The following is a 16,434-nucleotide window of genomic DNA, read 5'->3' as shown; positions in this document are numbered from 1 at the left end:
CTAGGGCGATGGCGGTGAGGCGAGGCTGTTTAGAAGAGATTGAGAGCATGATTGACCTTTTCGGCTTTGGCTGTTATGTAGTTTTTGTCGCTGTTTTGAAGAGATTGAGAGCAAGATTGACCTTTTTTTTGGCCTAAGCTGTTTTCAAGTTTGTATTATCCGGCCAAACAGGGTAAGAGCGTGGCTGCTTTGAAGAGACTGAGAGCTTGATTGACCATTTTGGGTGGCTTGGCTGTTTTGTAGTTTTTGTGCAAGTTGTTATTATCCAAGCAGGCAGTCGGGTTGCGCACAACCGACTGGGAGCATGATTGACATTCTTTGGCTTTGGCTGTTTTGCGGTAATTTTTGTGCAATTTTTTGTCTGATGCGATTGTGCAGTGTGGCTGTTTAGAAGAGATTGAGAGCAAATCGACTTTTTCGTGTCTTTGGGTATAATGTAAAACAGAGCCTAGTTCCTTGCAAAACCCACGACTGTGCACCCCAAATTAAAACAAGTCGCCTAAGTCGAAATTACTACGATTTTGGTTTTTCTGTTCATCTTCCCAGATCCATTCCCACTAACTCTTCCTTATCTTCTCCAGTGTTTTTGCGTTTATCTCCCTTCCTTCGTGTGGCGTCAATCCATATTCCCGTTACTACGTTACTATTTTTAGAATGTCACTGCACTGTCCAGAACGCTTTCCTTGCACCCGTAAGTTGTCCTCACTGTAAAAGTGCAAAGGTCGAATCAATACGAATACGAATACGAATACGAATACTTTATTATCTCATACAGAGAAATTTCAGTGTGGTGCACATTAAAAGACAAAACAAATAATAAGACAACAGATAAAAATACCATACGAAGCATACTACACTCGCGCACGCATATGTACACTAACAGGAATAGTAACATGAATCCAATTTATAGCCACGCGAAAAATACACTGTCATCTATCTCTATATATTTATAGATATATATATATATATATACGGCTTCTGTGTGTGTGTGTGTGTGTGTGTGTGTGTGTGTGTGTGTGTGTGTGTGTGTGTGTGTGTGTGTGTGTGTGTGTGTGTGTGTGTGTGTGTGTGTGGATTGTAGAGTTCTGTTTGTGGTGTGGTCTGGCGGCTTTGGTGTGTCTGTATGTTCGGGCCTTCCTTTGAGAAGTCATAACAGTTATTATAGGGCTTAACATTCTCAATCCCGTTTGAGTGGACTTCGCCTTCAAAGGTGATTGTGGTGTTTCGGCACTCGGTTACATTTGGCGTCGTCGACAGGGATGGGACTCGACATGAAATGTTCAGGCCACTGAATCATTTTCGTGCTGTTCCCATTCCACCAACCTGGGAGGGACCTAAGCTTGGCGGGTCCATGGTTCGGAACTTTGGGGACAAAGTTCATTCAAAGGGGGTCGAGTGTGACAAGGGAGACTACCGTCGCCCTTCACAGCAGACTCTGCAGAGTTGTTCGCCTTAGAAGTTGTGGGCTTTCCTTGCATGTACCCGTAAGTTGTCCTCACTGTAAAAGTGCAAAGGTCGAATCTATTTATCGAAAAATCCACTGTCATCTATCTCTATATATTTATATATATAGATAGATATATACGGCTTCTGTGTGTGTGTGTGTGTGTGTGTGTGTGTGTGTGTGTGTGTGTGTGTGTGTGTGTGTGTGTGTGTGTGTGTGTGTGTGTGTGTGTGTGTGTGTGTGGAGGCAACACCTGTGGATTGTAGAGTTCTGTTTGTGATGGGGTCTGGCGGCTTTTGTCTGTCTGTATGTTCTGGCCTTTGAGAATCCATAACAGTTAATATAAGGCTTAGAAATAAGCTCTAAAATTCTCAATCCCGTTTGAGAGCACTTCGCCTTCAAAGGTGATTGTGGTGAACCGCCACGCTGTCTGTCTCTGTCTCGCGATTCACCCCGGCGAAGCCGGGTATTCCTCTAGTACATACATACATACATACATACATACATACATACATACATGTACCGGCACGGTTGGCCTAGTGGTAAGGCGTCCGCCCCGTGATCGGGAGGTCGTGGGTTCGAACCCCGGCCGGGTCATACCTAAGACTTTAAAATTGGCAATCTAGTGGCTGCTCCGCCTGGCGTCTGGCATTATGGGGTTAGTGCCAGGACTGGTTGGTCCGGTGTCAGAATGATGTGACTGGGTGAGACATGAAGCCTGTGCTGCGACTTCTGTCTTGTGTGTGGCGCACGTTATATGTCAAAGCAGCACCGCCCTGATATGGCCCTTCGTGGTCGGCTGGGCGTTAAGCAAACAAGCAAACAAAAAAGCCTCAGAAGACAATAGGTCATTGGGACCTCCCTTAAAAAAACAATAGGTCCAAATGACCTGGCTTTAAAAAAAAACAATAGGTCAAAATTGTACCCAGTAAGTAAATCTCTGCTTGCAAAACCTCCCTGTCTCATTGCGAAAATCTATGACAGGAACACAAACATTTTTCCAACACTTATTCCACGTCTGGCGAATTGATGTTGCCACCCAGTTTTGCTCTTACCTTCTGTCAGTATTGCAGCGCTGCATGGAGTCGTCAGTGTGCAGGGTGCCGTGTGTGCAGGTTTTGTTTTGTTGTTGAAGGTACTGGACATCCACAATATGTGCTTCATGGATCATCTCTCTCTCTCTCTCTTTCCTCTCTCCCTCTCTCTCTCTTTCTCTCTCTTTCGCTCGCTCTCTCTCTCCCTCTCTCTTTCTTTCGCTCGCTCTCTCTCTCCCTCTCTCTCTTTCTCTCTCTCTCTCTCTCGCTCGCTCTTTCTCTCTCTCGCTCTTTCTATCTCTCGCTCTTTCTATCTCTCGCTCTTTCTATCTCTCTCTCTCTTTTTTTTCCTTCTCTCTCTCTCTCTCTCTATGTGTCTCTCCCCTCTATCTCTCTCGCTCTCTGTCTCTCTCTCTTTCTCGCTCTCTCTCTCTTTCGCTCGCTCTCTCTCTCTCTCCCTCTCTCTCTCTCTCTCTCTCTCTCTCTCTCTCTCTCTCTCTCTCTCTCTCTCTCTCTCTCTCTCTCATTCACTCTCTCTGTGTACTTTGATTGCGATCTTCGCATACCATATTGGAGGCTAATTGTATTAGTGTGTGTGTGGGGGGGGGGGGGGGGGGGGGAGTGGGCGTGTTTAGTGTTGAACTCTATTCTTGTCAGTGTCAGTGCGTTCATGGACTGCAACTCCCACGTATACTCGGGTGGGTTATGTGACGTGTGTGAGCTCCTCAGCTCCGGAGCCTTTCCGTCTCTGCAGAGAGTGTTATTCATTGCTATTGAACGGTTCCGAATGTATGAAGCAAAGCACTATACTTTCGATGTCTTCCGCTTTCAATCAAACCGCAATATTAGCACTATTCTGAGCGTAAACATACGCAAATACATTAGTAAACTAAGTCATTCAATACAAGAAGCTCCCCATTCATTTCCTCGCCAGTCGTCTGTGGGATTACGGTCGCTAAACTTAGCCGGAGATAATCCCGAGAACATCTATTTGTATTGTCACTTGACGCTGCTGCAAACTTGTTATAAGGCTTGTACACGCTCGTGGTGGCTTCTGTTTCTGTTCACCGTTCACTGCACTTCTTCCACCTCGCTCGCTGCTTCCACTCCATATATTGCGCCCATCTTTTGCAGAATTCTCCTTTGTGACACCTGTGTCAATCTGTGCTATTAAAAGTACATGCTAAAATCCTATCTTGCAAAAGACGCAGCCAGGTTGTTGGTTGGTGGTGTGTGTGAAGCTGGAAGAATGATTGTAAAGTAAATAAATAAATAGATAAATAACTGGACAGATCTGTAGTGGTGAACATGATCTTTTGCAGAGGAAGGAAGGTGTCTTTCTGAGAACTCGCACGTTGTCGCCGTTTCTGTTCAAATCCTTCGTTCTCTTTCCTTGCTTTCAACACATTTCTGGTTGAATTGCTCCCACAGGCACCGCCATAATTAGATCCCCATGATTAAATGAAACGGATAGGGCTGGAAGAATCGTGAGAGGAAGTGAGCAGGCCTCGTATAAAAGTCGGCATCAATTTGGTCATGACCTTCTCCCCAGCTCTAAAGGCGCGGTTTCTTTTGTTTACTGGATTTGCTTGATCCATTGACGCCGATGTTTTTGTGTGGCTTCCATCAGAAAGCATTAAAGATACCTCCATGTTTTTCTATGGAGCACACGAAAATCAGTTGAGCATAATTATTCTGCCGACAAAGGCACAGTCCTTCCCGCGAGAAAATGTTCTGCTCACTGTCTCAGATATGCCGAGGCTTTAATAAGGGTTAAGAGCATCCTTCCACATGAACATGCACCAAGACTGAACCTGCTCATAAAACAGACATGTTGTACATTAAAACAGACATGTTGTACATTAAAACAGACAGGTTGTACATTAAAACAGACAGGTTGTACATATTTGGCGTGCATCCGAGTTGAAGGATGATCATGTACCAGGTGCACACGGGAACGAAAGCATCTTTACAAATATTCAGAAAACCCCTAGCTGTGCGCAGGGAGCGGAAAGCAAGCAGCAGGCATCGTATCTGAATTTGAGCCAAAGCTGCAGAAATAAAGTTTATTGAACATTCCTGTGCCTTATCGCCAGCAGATATTGTCATGACATTTTGAAACATTTTCATAGCAGTCATGTCAGAAGCGTACACAAACTGTGGGGAGGCCGGGGGGTGTGGGACACGGAAAAATAGGGAAGTTGCTGGGAGGAAACCAAAGAACTAATAGTTTGATATCCGTCAGAAACACACTGCTTGTTATTGAAGATCTAATTGAATACCCCTCACCTAATAGCTAGCAAACAAATACAGTGACTCCTGATTTGTGTCTTAGAATAGTAGAACCACATACAGCCACAGTCCTTCTCAGAACATGTTTTCCTCGCCATTTCAGCAATCGTAAACTTTAAAGTGCACAACAGGAAAATATCGGCCTTTGAAACAGTCAGCACTTCGATCGTGTCAAAGTATAGAGGGCTCAAGCACCCAAGAGAGGGGCTCTTCGACTTAAAACATTCAAAGTGTGCCCCCCCCCTCCCGACTGGTCGACAGTCAGATAGTTTTGACGTGTAGGAGGTCATCTGACCATCAATTTTCCATACAAAGCGGACAAAACAAGGACATTTGGACCTGTACATATGTTCAATCCAGGTCCAACTGTCATACTGTCTTCTGAGGCTGGGAACAGCACTGGCAGGGGAAGGGGAGGGGGGTGTCTTTGAACGAAACTGCAGACAATGGAAAGTGGACGGGTTGCGCGCCGAGAGCCTCGTAGGTGGGACTCGTAGATGGCAATGTAGGACGGCTCTCCTCGGGATGAAAGGCATCAATTTGGACACATGATGGACGGTCTGAGCCATCTGACTGCCCCATGAGAGCAACCTTTTAAGAGGGCTGAGACAGGCATACAGTAATGTTCCTGGGTTGTCTTAAATCTCTTGAAGTCTACATGAGTGGTTCCACGTTTACCAGTTATCTTGTGGTTAAGGGCACATTTTTTCATGTGAAGACTGTTCGGCTCACCCATCTCAGATCTGGCAAGGCTTTAACGAGTACATGGAATGAGATATCCCTCCACTAGAACACATACTAACAAGAGGCGAAGCCTTCAAGGCTCACGTAAGAAATCGACAAACAGTAACACAAACTCAATCACTCCGTCACACATACAAAAACACAGTAAGCATAGGCAAAGAAACTACAATGGGAAGAAGGATAACTTCCTCATTGGGCATGCTTAGAAATGAGAATGGCTAAATATGAGTTATTCCCCTTTGCTGCATGCTGACCAGACTGTCTCCTGCTTTGTTATGACTAGTACAGTCGATCTTTCTCATGTTGTGACTTGCTTTATTTTCACATTTTCGGTATTTAAAACAGCAAACACACACACACACACACACACACACACACACACACACATATACACTGAAGAAGTTTCCATTCTGATTCGGTTATTTTATTTGGTGCTATATGTTTGCTTCACATTGTTTCTCTTTTTTACATTGCTTGAGGTATCCCCATTCGCTAAACACATCCATAATGCATGCATGGCTCATTCGAAAGAGGGTAACTGAACAACTGATGCCCAATAGCAATAAATACTGAACAACTGAACAATAAATAGCAATAAAATGATGACAGTGCCAAGTTTTTAAGTACAAAGTGAAATCATGTGACTGGACAAAGGCACAATTACAAAATACAAATAAAAAAAATCGTGGCCCATTTTAAATTAAGTTCTCAGCTCATGGGGAAGCATAAGATGACCCTAGAAACCGAAATTAGGAGACCTCCCGCCCCCAGGGCAGACTACAAAAAAAAAAAGGGGGGGGGGGTAATTTGTGAAAAAGTATAAAAGGAATCAAAAACTGTATACATGTATTTAGTTAATACCCCAAAAAGTTGTATAGTATATACAATGTCAGACCCTAAAGAAAGTTTGTTAGTCATTGCTTAGGCAAAACAAAGCAAAATAGTCTGTTTACGGTATCCCGACCAACCCTATTATTTTTTCCCCGCCAACCCTAGACCTTTTTTTTGGCATTTGGAGAAAAAGAAAAAGAAAAAAATCAATTTTGTTCCTGTTTTTTTGCAAAATAATTTAAAAAGATGGTTATAAAAAAAAAATTAAGAAAAGCCGACCTACCGACCCTCTTTTTGTGTGCCTATGTTACTGTAAACAGACCAAAAGGTACATCAAAAACAACACACCAGGGATGCTACTCTCCCCTTAAAAATAGCCATGGGTCATAGGTGTGACGTTTGAATCTTTTAGCTAAATAAAACCATAGGCAATTGATCGGAAATATCAGGAAAAATCTTACAAGTTTATTATTTGTTTGCTTGGACCAATCCTCTTGCCGAAGTGTTTTACAGTAAAAATTGATTTTACGTCAAAAGTATCACAGGAATATCGAATGTTGAGGTAAGGCTGGGATAGCCAAGTTCAAGAATAACGGAAGGTGACTGTTGAATCTTTTTGAAAATGTATAAAAATATAGATGGTAGGCAATTCAAAATTAAAAAAAGGACTCTCGGAGCATGGACTTTTGAGTCAAAAATTAAAGAAGGCTCTATGAGCCGAAGTACATGTTTTGTCTCTTTTTTTTTATTTTGAATTCCCTACGATCTATATTTTGATACAATTTTGGACCCTCTTTGTACGGAGAGAGTTGGCAATTGTTAATCACATTCTCTCATCTCATCGACTCTCCTTCGGCTCCTTGGTAACATGCGTTCCGTCTCTGCCAGGAATGGACACAGCAGCAGATAACCGGTAAATATGTAACAGGCATAAATGGCAAAATAGCTCGCCTCGCCTGATAATATATGAGACAACTGTTCTATTACAAAGTCTTTCTTGGGAGGCTTGGCTAATTTACTCGCTCGTTTTACACGGGGTTCCATCGTTTTCTTTTCTAATCGGAAAACCTTGCTCCTCAGTTTGTTGACCTTCTGCCGAAGTTCCGCTTCACGAGGGGATGGGGAGGATGACGACTTTGAATGATGCTTTACATCCTATGTCCTCCAGGATCGCCTGAATGTCATCTAAAAAAGAAAACACACACACAAAACACACATAAAATAACATAACCATAACAAGTTACAACCTGGAAGAAATTAAAACATGTGTAATTCAATCACAAAATGAAAATAAACAATAGCGTAGGAAGGCAGGCCAGAAATGAAGTGTATTAGCAACTATGGATTCGATGTGGAACAATGATGGAATTGACCTTGTTTGGTACTGAATGGGTGAGGCCATTAGAACTGTACCCACGGAATACGCGCTATATAAGCTTTATATTGATTGATTGATTGATTGATTAGGACAACAGTACCAGGTAAACTCCTCACACACCATGCCTCTTTCTTTCTTTCTTTATTTGGTGTTTAACGTCGTTTTCAACCACGAAGCTTATATCGCGACGGGGAAAGGGGGGGGGGGGGGGGGGGGGGGAGATGGGAATAGAGCCACTTAATTGTTTCTTGTCAAACCATGCCTCTAACAGGATATGTTTCCCATCTTTACGTGTGGGAACTACAGGTACAATTTCATCCATCCATGCATCCGCCCTATACAGCTTCTTCTTCTTCTGCGTTCGTGGGCTGAAACTCCCATGTGCACTCATTTATTTGCACAAGTGGAATTTTATGTGTATGACCGTTTTTACCCCGCCATTTAGGCAGCCATACGCCGCTTTCGGAGGAAGCATGCGGGGTATTTTTGTGTTTCTAAAACCCACCGAACTCTGACATGGATTACAGGATCTTTTTCGTGCGTATTTGGTCTTGTGCTTGCGTGTACACATGAAGGGGGATAAGTCACTAGCAGGTCTGCACATAAGTTGACCTGGGAGATCGGAAACATCTCCACACTTAACCCACCAGGCGGCCGCGACCGGGATTCGAACCCTCGACCTTCCGAGTTAATAGACCGACGTCTTACCACCCCGCCCCAGCGCCCGTCACCCTATACAGCGATTATCAACTATGTAATGGATGGGTTTAAACATTTTTTGATGTCAGGGTGTTCTTCATGGTTAAAAATCTCTTACCTGGTTGAACAATTTGTGTATCAGGCGACAGGTCGGTGCTGGCTTCATTTGTAGCTACCCTTTGCGATGGTGGCTTCCTCCCACTAGCAACCTGCAAATTGCACAGCTCTTTAACTGACAAACTCACAACCAACACCCAGTCACAATGAAACATTTCTCCCAATTTCATGGCATTGGTCTTAGGCCACACACAAAAAGTGTATGTTTCTGGTAAGGCAAAACAAAAAATAATCTGTTTACGGTATCCGGACCGACCCTATTTTTTTCCCACCGGCCCTAGACTTTTTGGGGGCATTAAAAAATAAAATTAAAATATTCAGATGGCTAAAATACAAAACTAAAAAGCCGACCTACCGACGCTATTTTTGGGGGGCCTATGTTACCTTAAACAGACTTTTTTGTGACCTAACATGACTAAAGGTGGAGATTTTTTTTCTAACCTTTTTTTTTAAAACCATCTTTTAAACTATTTTGTTGAAAAACAGGAAAACAATTGATTTTCGAATACCCCTTTTATTTTTGAAAATGCAAAAAAAAAAAAATGTCTAGGGTCGTCGGGAAAACAGGTAGGGTCAGGTGACCAGAAACATACAACTTTTTTGTTGTTGACGCCGACCCTATACCTTTTTTGCCATTTGGGGCTGTTTTTTTGCAAAATAAGTTCATCATATCATCATAATCAGGACGTCGATCCAAAATAAGTAACTTTTTTTGTTGGCCTTATCATTTTTTTGCGCTAAATGCAAACAGGCATTATTTGATGGGAACAATGCTGTTGTTTTCAATTCTTACATCAGCCTCAAACTTGTCATTACTCAACCTGCATTTAATAGTGTGCTTCTTTGGTTTGCAAAAACCTAAAACCAATAAATAAATAACCTTCGGTGGTGGATTGGGCACTGCAAACAATGTCGGGACAGCATTCCACACAAGTGATCCTCTCTGCAGGATTGTTTTACTGGTTGGCCTCAAAGTGATCAGTACAAAGCTTGAGACCTTGAACAGCAGCTGGCTGCAGCTTTTCAAAGTCCTCTCGCCTTGTGAATTGCATCCATATTCTGCACCTAGTTTGACAATAAAAACAACAATGTTATTGTTAAACTAAGCAAAAAGGAAAGACAAAGAAAGCTAAATCAGATCTTCAGTCTAAATCTAACGCTCTGCCTGAACGCAAAACGGATGAGTGATGTACCTTTGTACTGTAGTTTTCCCGTAAGCAAGGTTTGATAAAGGTTTCGGCAAATATGCCCACGGGTTTGTCATCAAGTGTAAACTGTTGTTTTGGGGTGCATGAACACTCCGCGCACTTTCCCAATTTTGAAGCTTCCGCGCATGTGAAACTCCCGCGCGTGGTGTATATGTAAGATGCGCGCGTGTTTTAGCAAAATGTGATGTGAAACTAGCGCGCGTGTCTTTGCTCGGTCAAATGTGAGACATTAACAACTGACACTTGTATATCCATGAAAACTGACACTTGTATATCTATATATTGAACACGTCTTTATTACACAGACAAGTCGATAAAAACGAATGAAGACTTAAACCATGCGTATAAGAATATTTTGTTCACTTATTATATAACAGAAATTACAGAAATTTCGGGTGTCTGGTATCACAGTCACAGAGACTGCAGCAAAGGTACAAGAGGGGGGAAGTCACAGCATGGCCGGCAAATTTTTCCAGGCCATGGACTTGACGTATTCCTTCCTGTCGATTTCCCCCGTGTTGTATCGTTGCTGCAGTCTCCCCAGTTCCAGCAGTTTCTGCCTTCGTTGCGGCCTCGGCCGCGTGTGTCCCTGTCCACTGTTGATTGTGCTGATTTTAACGTATGTGATTGTTTGCACCTCTTTCAGTTTCTGCATGAATTCGTGTATGTTGGGATGAGACACGTAAAACTGATCGTTAAAATGTCTGTGGAAGGACTCACATCCATTTGTGGTCCTCACCCCGTCGATCTGAGGGTCGGCCCACACTGACGGTGGAAACTGGGCACCATCGTCGACGTAGGTCGAGCAGACATAGTCAGCAAATCTGACACATCTGGGGTCGTCTGGGGTGTCGGGCATGATGTCGAATGCCATTGTGTCTGGGACATCCTCAGGCGTCACGAAACTAAGGCCGAAGAACATTTTCAGCCACCGACCAATTTCTGAATCTGGTGTCTTGTATTCAACGGACAGTCCTAACTCGCACAATTTGCGGTACCACGCCTGCGACAAGTGAAACTGGCACCCATGGATTGAGACATCAGGCCACAATGCCAACACACTCTTGTGACAAGCCTTTTCAAAGTCTATATTGAGAGATATCACCTGAAAGTCAAGATCATGTGCAGCACACACTTCTCTGAGTATGGTAAACATGGATGTATACGTTTGTTCTGATTTTGCTGGAAGGAGGCAGTAGACACATGGTACGTACACAGTGTCTTTGTATATATGAAGAATGTACAACTGAAGGAAAAATTTGGGGCAGGTGTTGAAAGTGCCGTCTGCAAGGATTCGCACGTTCTCCTGGCACAGGAGCTTCAGATTGGCTTCCGTCGAAAAGATAATGATCCCCGATTCCTTATCGTTCCACTGGACCATATTCTCACCTTTGCTTGAGATGAGATCACTCGTTTCCACACAATTGTGGACGTCTTCGATGTTTTTTGGCAACTTGGGGAGTGTTTTTCGCCTTTCATTATAGATGGCTCTCCTTACGTTTTCCAGTTCTTTGACGTGTATGTCCGGGGCCCTCGCTCCATCCAGAAGCTCCCTCCTCATGACTTTAGCTGGCCGTTCAAACAGGTCATCGGCGGCTAGAACAAGACAAGATATAATCAGAGATTAGTATATACGGCTGGGTCCAGCTGTTGGCGAAAATTCTTATATGATGGTGATGATGATGAAGAAGAAGAAGAAGAAGAAGAAGAAGAAGAAGAAGAAGAAAGAGAAAGAGAGGAACAAGAACTGAGAAGAAGAAGAAGAAGAAGAAGAAGAAGCAGAGAGGGGGACTAAAGGGACTAAAGGGATTGGGGTGGGTGTCACACGCAACTTAGGATCATAACTGCTCGGAACTATCACAACTTTCGAAAATTCCCAAAAGAAAAAAAAGAAAGAAAAAAAAAGAAAAAAAAAACCTCTCTACATAACAAGGGTTTCATTCACTGTGAAATCAGTGCTTCATTTTCATGACGTAGGTTACATGGTGTACATGTACAACTTAGGATCATAACTGCTCGGAACTATCACAACTTTCGAAAATTCATATATTTTTTCAATCAACAACTCACCTCGTTTGCGGCAGACCTTTCTGAACTCTTCCACCTCCACTTCTCTGTTTGTCTTTGCTTCATGGTTGTGTTCGTTGGAGAACTCAGGATTGCTGTGATCCTTTTTTGTTTTGCACCGAGCCTTGCAAGATTTAACAGTGCATCGCCAGGTTTTGCTGTCTGCAATTTTGGCAACTCTATCAACACGATAGAGGTAACCGTCAATTACGATGGCATCTTTTTTTCTTATGGTCTCAGACTGTTTTAAATCCATGGCAGTGACAGTGACCGGCCGACAGTGACAGTGTGAGTCTGTGTGTCTGTGAGAGGGGTAAAAAAATGTGTCACAGTGGTCATTGCATTGTGAGTGGTTAGTGAACAGTCAATGAGCAGTCAGTGAAAAGTGCTAACCGTAGGGACTGTGAGTACGCGCGCAAGTTGTATGAGCCGAACCAGTAATTCGTGCGCGGAAGTTACAACCCGATATTGCGCGGAGCATACATGTATTTTACAAGCGCGGAATTTACATATGCGCGGAAATTACCGGCTGCGGTTGTTTTGTACTGACTGCTGACTCACACTCACAGTCGTAAGTACTCGCTGACGCTGTAGTCTACTGAGTGAGTTGACTCGAGCCATTGCATTCTCATTCTGAAGAAGGTAAACCTGATGAAATAATCACTGCACAACCCACCTTTTTTCTTCTGTAGGGAACTTGTGGAAAGTTTTCCCGAAGCAGCTCTGTTTGTAACGGGCGTTCTTGCAACAAAAAGCCGAGCACAATTATTTACCACCACCTCGCACACGATCGGTACCTACGCGATCCGCCATTTTGTTTTCGCCGCCAGCATGTGACTAGGGACGATAACCCACAAACACTTTTTCGCATTTTCTTCGCAAGTTCCACGTCTTCCTTTTGTACAGTGTTTGGCATAGGTGACACGGTGCAAGAGTGCGAGACACTAGATCTAGATCTGTCTGTCTGTAGCCTACTTACGGGGACACGACTGCCAGATGGCCAGATCGACACTGCGCTTTCGACAGCGCTTCCTCGCGCAGACACAGGAAACACGCTGTGCAGATTAACGGCACAGTAAGCCTCCCGTAAACCATCACAGATACGGTCAGGCTTTTTACACACAGTACAAACACCCTTTCATTTAAACACTCACCGATTGAGAACATCCCAGGTGCCCTCCGTGAAGAGCGAACAATTTTCAAAGAATTTATTTTTGCGTGGTTTATCTTACCCCTGAGCCATCACCCGTGTGATCCAGTTTCCCTTTTTCACAATGTAGTCGTCAGTTAGTCATTTGAATGCGACTCGATGTCAGCTTATCTACAATAGCACGTTTTTATGCACGAAACAAACGGCTGTGGTTCACAAGAACTCTAGCGGTGGCTTTTGACTGTTGAGAGGAACGGCGATATGCACTAAACCGTCGTCTGCTACGACCCTTGCGTGACCCTGCTTCCGGGCTTTTCTTTTTTCAAACTTTCACAACTTCGAATTGTACTGATCTTGTCTTGATGAAAAAAGAATTCTTTTATGATTAAAGAATGTTTGTGTAACAAGCTGTCAATTTATTATTTAGATTTTAAAAGTTAGGTCTAGCGCAAAAACGCACCACGGTCCAAAAACATTCTGATAATCATCGATCCACGGCTATCGCCAGTTTACATCGATAGAATGAGATCCGAAGGGAAGTAACTCATTTTTGACCTGAGTTCAGGATGGGTCCAACAAGTGTTCAAGACAATCTGCAAAATTAATTCTTTAAAAATTGCTCGCTCTTTACGTTGGGCACCTAGGATGTTCCCGTTTGGTGAGCGTTCAAATGGAAGGGTGTTTGTACTGTGTGTAAAAGCCTGACAGTATCTGTGATGGTTTACGGGAGGCTTACTGTCCGGGAATATTCATAACAGCCGTCCAGCACCAAAACGAGGCGCCATTGTTGTTGAAGACCAAGTCCACGAAAATAAATTCTTTGAACATTTCTCACGCTCGACAGAAAGCAGCCAGGATGTTCCCGTTCGGTGAGCGTTCAAATGGAAGTATGCTTGTACTGTATGTAGACGCTCGGGGAGCTCTGTGATGGTTTACGGGAGGCTTACTGTGCCTTTAACCTGTAGGAAATCTCCTTTGGTATCTTCTTTATCTATTTTTCTGGAGCTATGAAACCGAACAATGTGAAATCATGAGTCGTCTTCTCCGAATCGGCGAACTGCAGCTCGGTAATAACTGTATCTGTACCACAATCCTTCACGCGATCTGACCTAACCTTGACCCCTGACCTGGTCTACATACCACACACGACACAAACCAGTCAGCTGTTTTTCCCCCCCCCCCCCAAAAAAAAAACCCCCACCACCCGCTTTCTTTGGATACACACTTTAACTACATACGTGCCGACGAAATGTTGATCATTGCTTTAATACTTTGAAGCTGTTGCTTGAATAATAACCAGGTAAAATTAGTATTTCGGTGTTCAGTCAAATGTTAAAGTTTCTACCACAGACATACATACATATACATACATACGCACGCACGCACGCAAGAAAGACAAAAGTTAGCATCGCATAGGCTACACTTACGTGAGCCAAAAATCAACATTCTGACTGCTTCTTGTAGAAATTGTTGTTGAATAATTTTCACAGAAAGACACTGTTGTCTGTTCGGAAATTAGTCATAATTCATGAACAAAACTTCCACTCTGCACAAAGAGTACCTAGGCGCTTGATCTTTCGTCCAAGTGGAGAGATGGACTTTTAGATGTCTGGTTGGAGGGCTGAAGACAGCGAACAACGTCTGAAAGAAGTAGAAAGGGTTTGGAAAAAAATTAACACACTACGGCGGAGGCTGCCAGTAATTGTTCTGCCATGACAGCCAGCACACACACAATCGGTTTGCCATGGTTTCGCCATGCATCTGCTAAAAGCCCTGCGTGCTTGCTGTTAACACTTTCGCTCGGAGGAAACGGACGCCGATGAAAAAAGAGGTTATAACGGAAAGTTTGGGAGAACCTGTGTCACTGACCCTGTTTTCCAGAAGTCTGGTTGTACTCTTAGTCTTTCGACTCAGAAAATGACGAATATACATTTTTCTTGTTAATTGTGAAGAACTAAAAATAGCAGGAAAATTTGAACGCATTTTTGTAATTATTTTCTTGATTTTCTTGATGTGCGAACAAACAAACACGATCCTGGATACGGTATGTTCCTGCTTGTTTCGAGGAGAGGTCTATGATTTAAGATAAACAGAGATTTGTGATTGACTGTATTGGCTATGAAAACAGTTTACTAATGCGAAGAGCAAGTGTCAAATCCCCCCCCCCCCTCTTCCTCTGTGTCATGAAGGCAGAATTTGTGGACTCACAATGTTGGTGCGTACTCTACACCAATAGCACGTGGGTATCGGGTCATAACTTGACTCGTACTTTAGTGGTGATCATGGCAATGCCCTTTGGGACAAATGAATCGTTAAGGGGAGTTGATGAGAGGGGGCGGGGGGGGGGGGGGTGGAAGGAAGGGAGTCAAATTACAAATCATGGTGAACTTTATTTCCGGCTTATCTTTGAAGATTGTAAATAAAATCCTTACTTTTGTATGCTGTGTAGTTCGACACTGCCAACAGCATTTCTAGGAAAAAATGATGAACCAGGAAGGTTGTGTTCAGTAGCTGGCAAAGATCAAACGCATACTTTTAAAAGTAAGTCAGTTCCCCTTTGTATTGTGCTTTGTTAATCTCTCTCTCTCTCTCTCTCTCTCTCTCTCTCTCTCTCTCTCTCTCTCTCTCTCTCTCTCTCTCTCTCTCTCTCTCTCTCTCTCTCTCTCTCTCTCTCTCTCTCTCTCTCTCTCTCTCTCTTCCCCCCCTCACCCGCCTCTCACCATCTCCCTCTGTCTTCTTTCACCCAAGGGCAAAATCGCAGTGGACGGAACATTATTTTGAGTTGGTCGTCTGCATAACAACCATTGTCGATTTTAAGCCGGTGCGCTGCTCACAACATTGTCCTCGCGGGACCCCACATTATCGGCCAGTCTGCATTGATGGTGTCAGATGTGTTGAATTGTTCCAGATAGCATTGCCATGATTATAATAATAATAATAATAATAATAATAATAAATGAGCATTTATATAGCGCAACATCATAACTTTACAAGTATGCTCTTTGCGCTTGACACATTTAAAATTAAAACACAGTTATACAAGCATTTACATCTACATTCATAGTCTTGATTGCTAAAACCTACTGGTGATTGACTCTTGATTCCTCTGTGATCGACTCCTGATTCCTCTGTCTGTCTGTCTCTTGATCTCTATGTCTCTCTATGTCCCTGTCTCACTTCATCTAGATCTCTGTGTCTCTTGAAAGGTTTAGCGGCTTGAATTCAGCTTTTGGTCCGTAGGGCTTTCAAGTTAATACAACACACATGATTAGAACTTAAATACTACCCCCTCCCCCGTCTCTCCCCCTCTCTCTCTCATCACCAGCTTCTTCAACAGATGATAGAAGGGGGTGGAGTGAGATTGGAGGAGAGTTCTGGAGAGAGGGGGGAGAAGTGCTGTCTATCTATGATTGAGGCCAATGCACTGCGGACATGGCGATCTCTCGCTATGACTGCGGATGATTAGAATG

General features: G+C 43.4%; 1 protein-coding gene and 1 long non-coding RNA gene across 3 annotated transcripts in view; one reads left to right on the top strand and one right to left on the bottom strand.

The window, feature by feature from the left end:
* LOC138953099 (serine/threonine-protein kinase D1-like) overlaps positions 1 to 16,434 on the top strand; it is a 135,198-nt gene that overhangs the window by 26,996 nt on the left and 91,768 nt on the right. The gene's annotated exons all lie outside the window — the stretch shown is intronic.
* Positions 5,948 to 9,818, bottom strand: LOC138953102 (uncharacterized). Its single transcript, XR_011451481.1, has 3 exons — positions 9,420 to 9,818; positions 8,541 to 8,631; positions 5,948 to 7,530 (listed from the first exon to the last, which is right to left on the bottom strand). It is a non-coding gene; the product is annotated as an uncharacterized lncRNA (long non-coding RNA).

Source organism: Littorina saxatilis, linkage group LG17, assembly GCF_037325665.1.
Source record: "Littorina saxatilis isolate snail1 linkage group LG17, US_GU_Lsax_2.0, whole genome shotgun sequence".
Lineage (NCBI taxonomy): Eukaryota > Metazoa > Mollusca > Gastropoda > Littorinimorpha > Littorinidae > Littorina > Littorina saxatilis.
The sequence above is the reverse complement of the archived record's forward strand: the minus strand, read 5'-3'. Positions and strand labels throughout refer to the sequence as shown.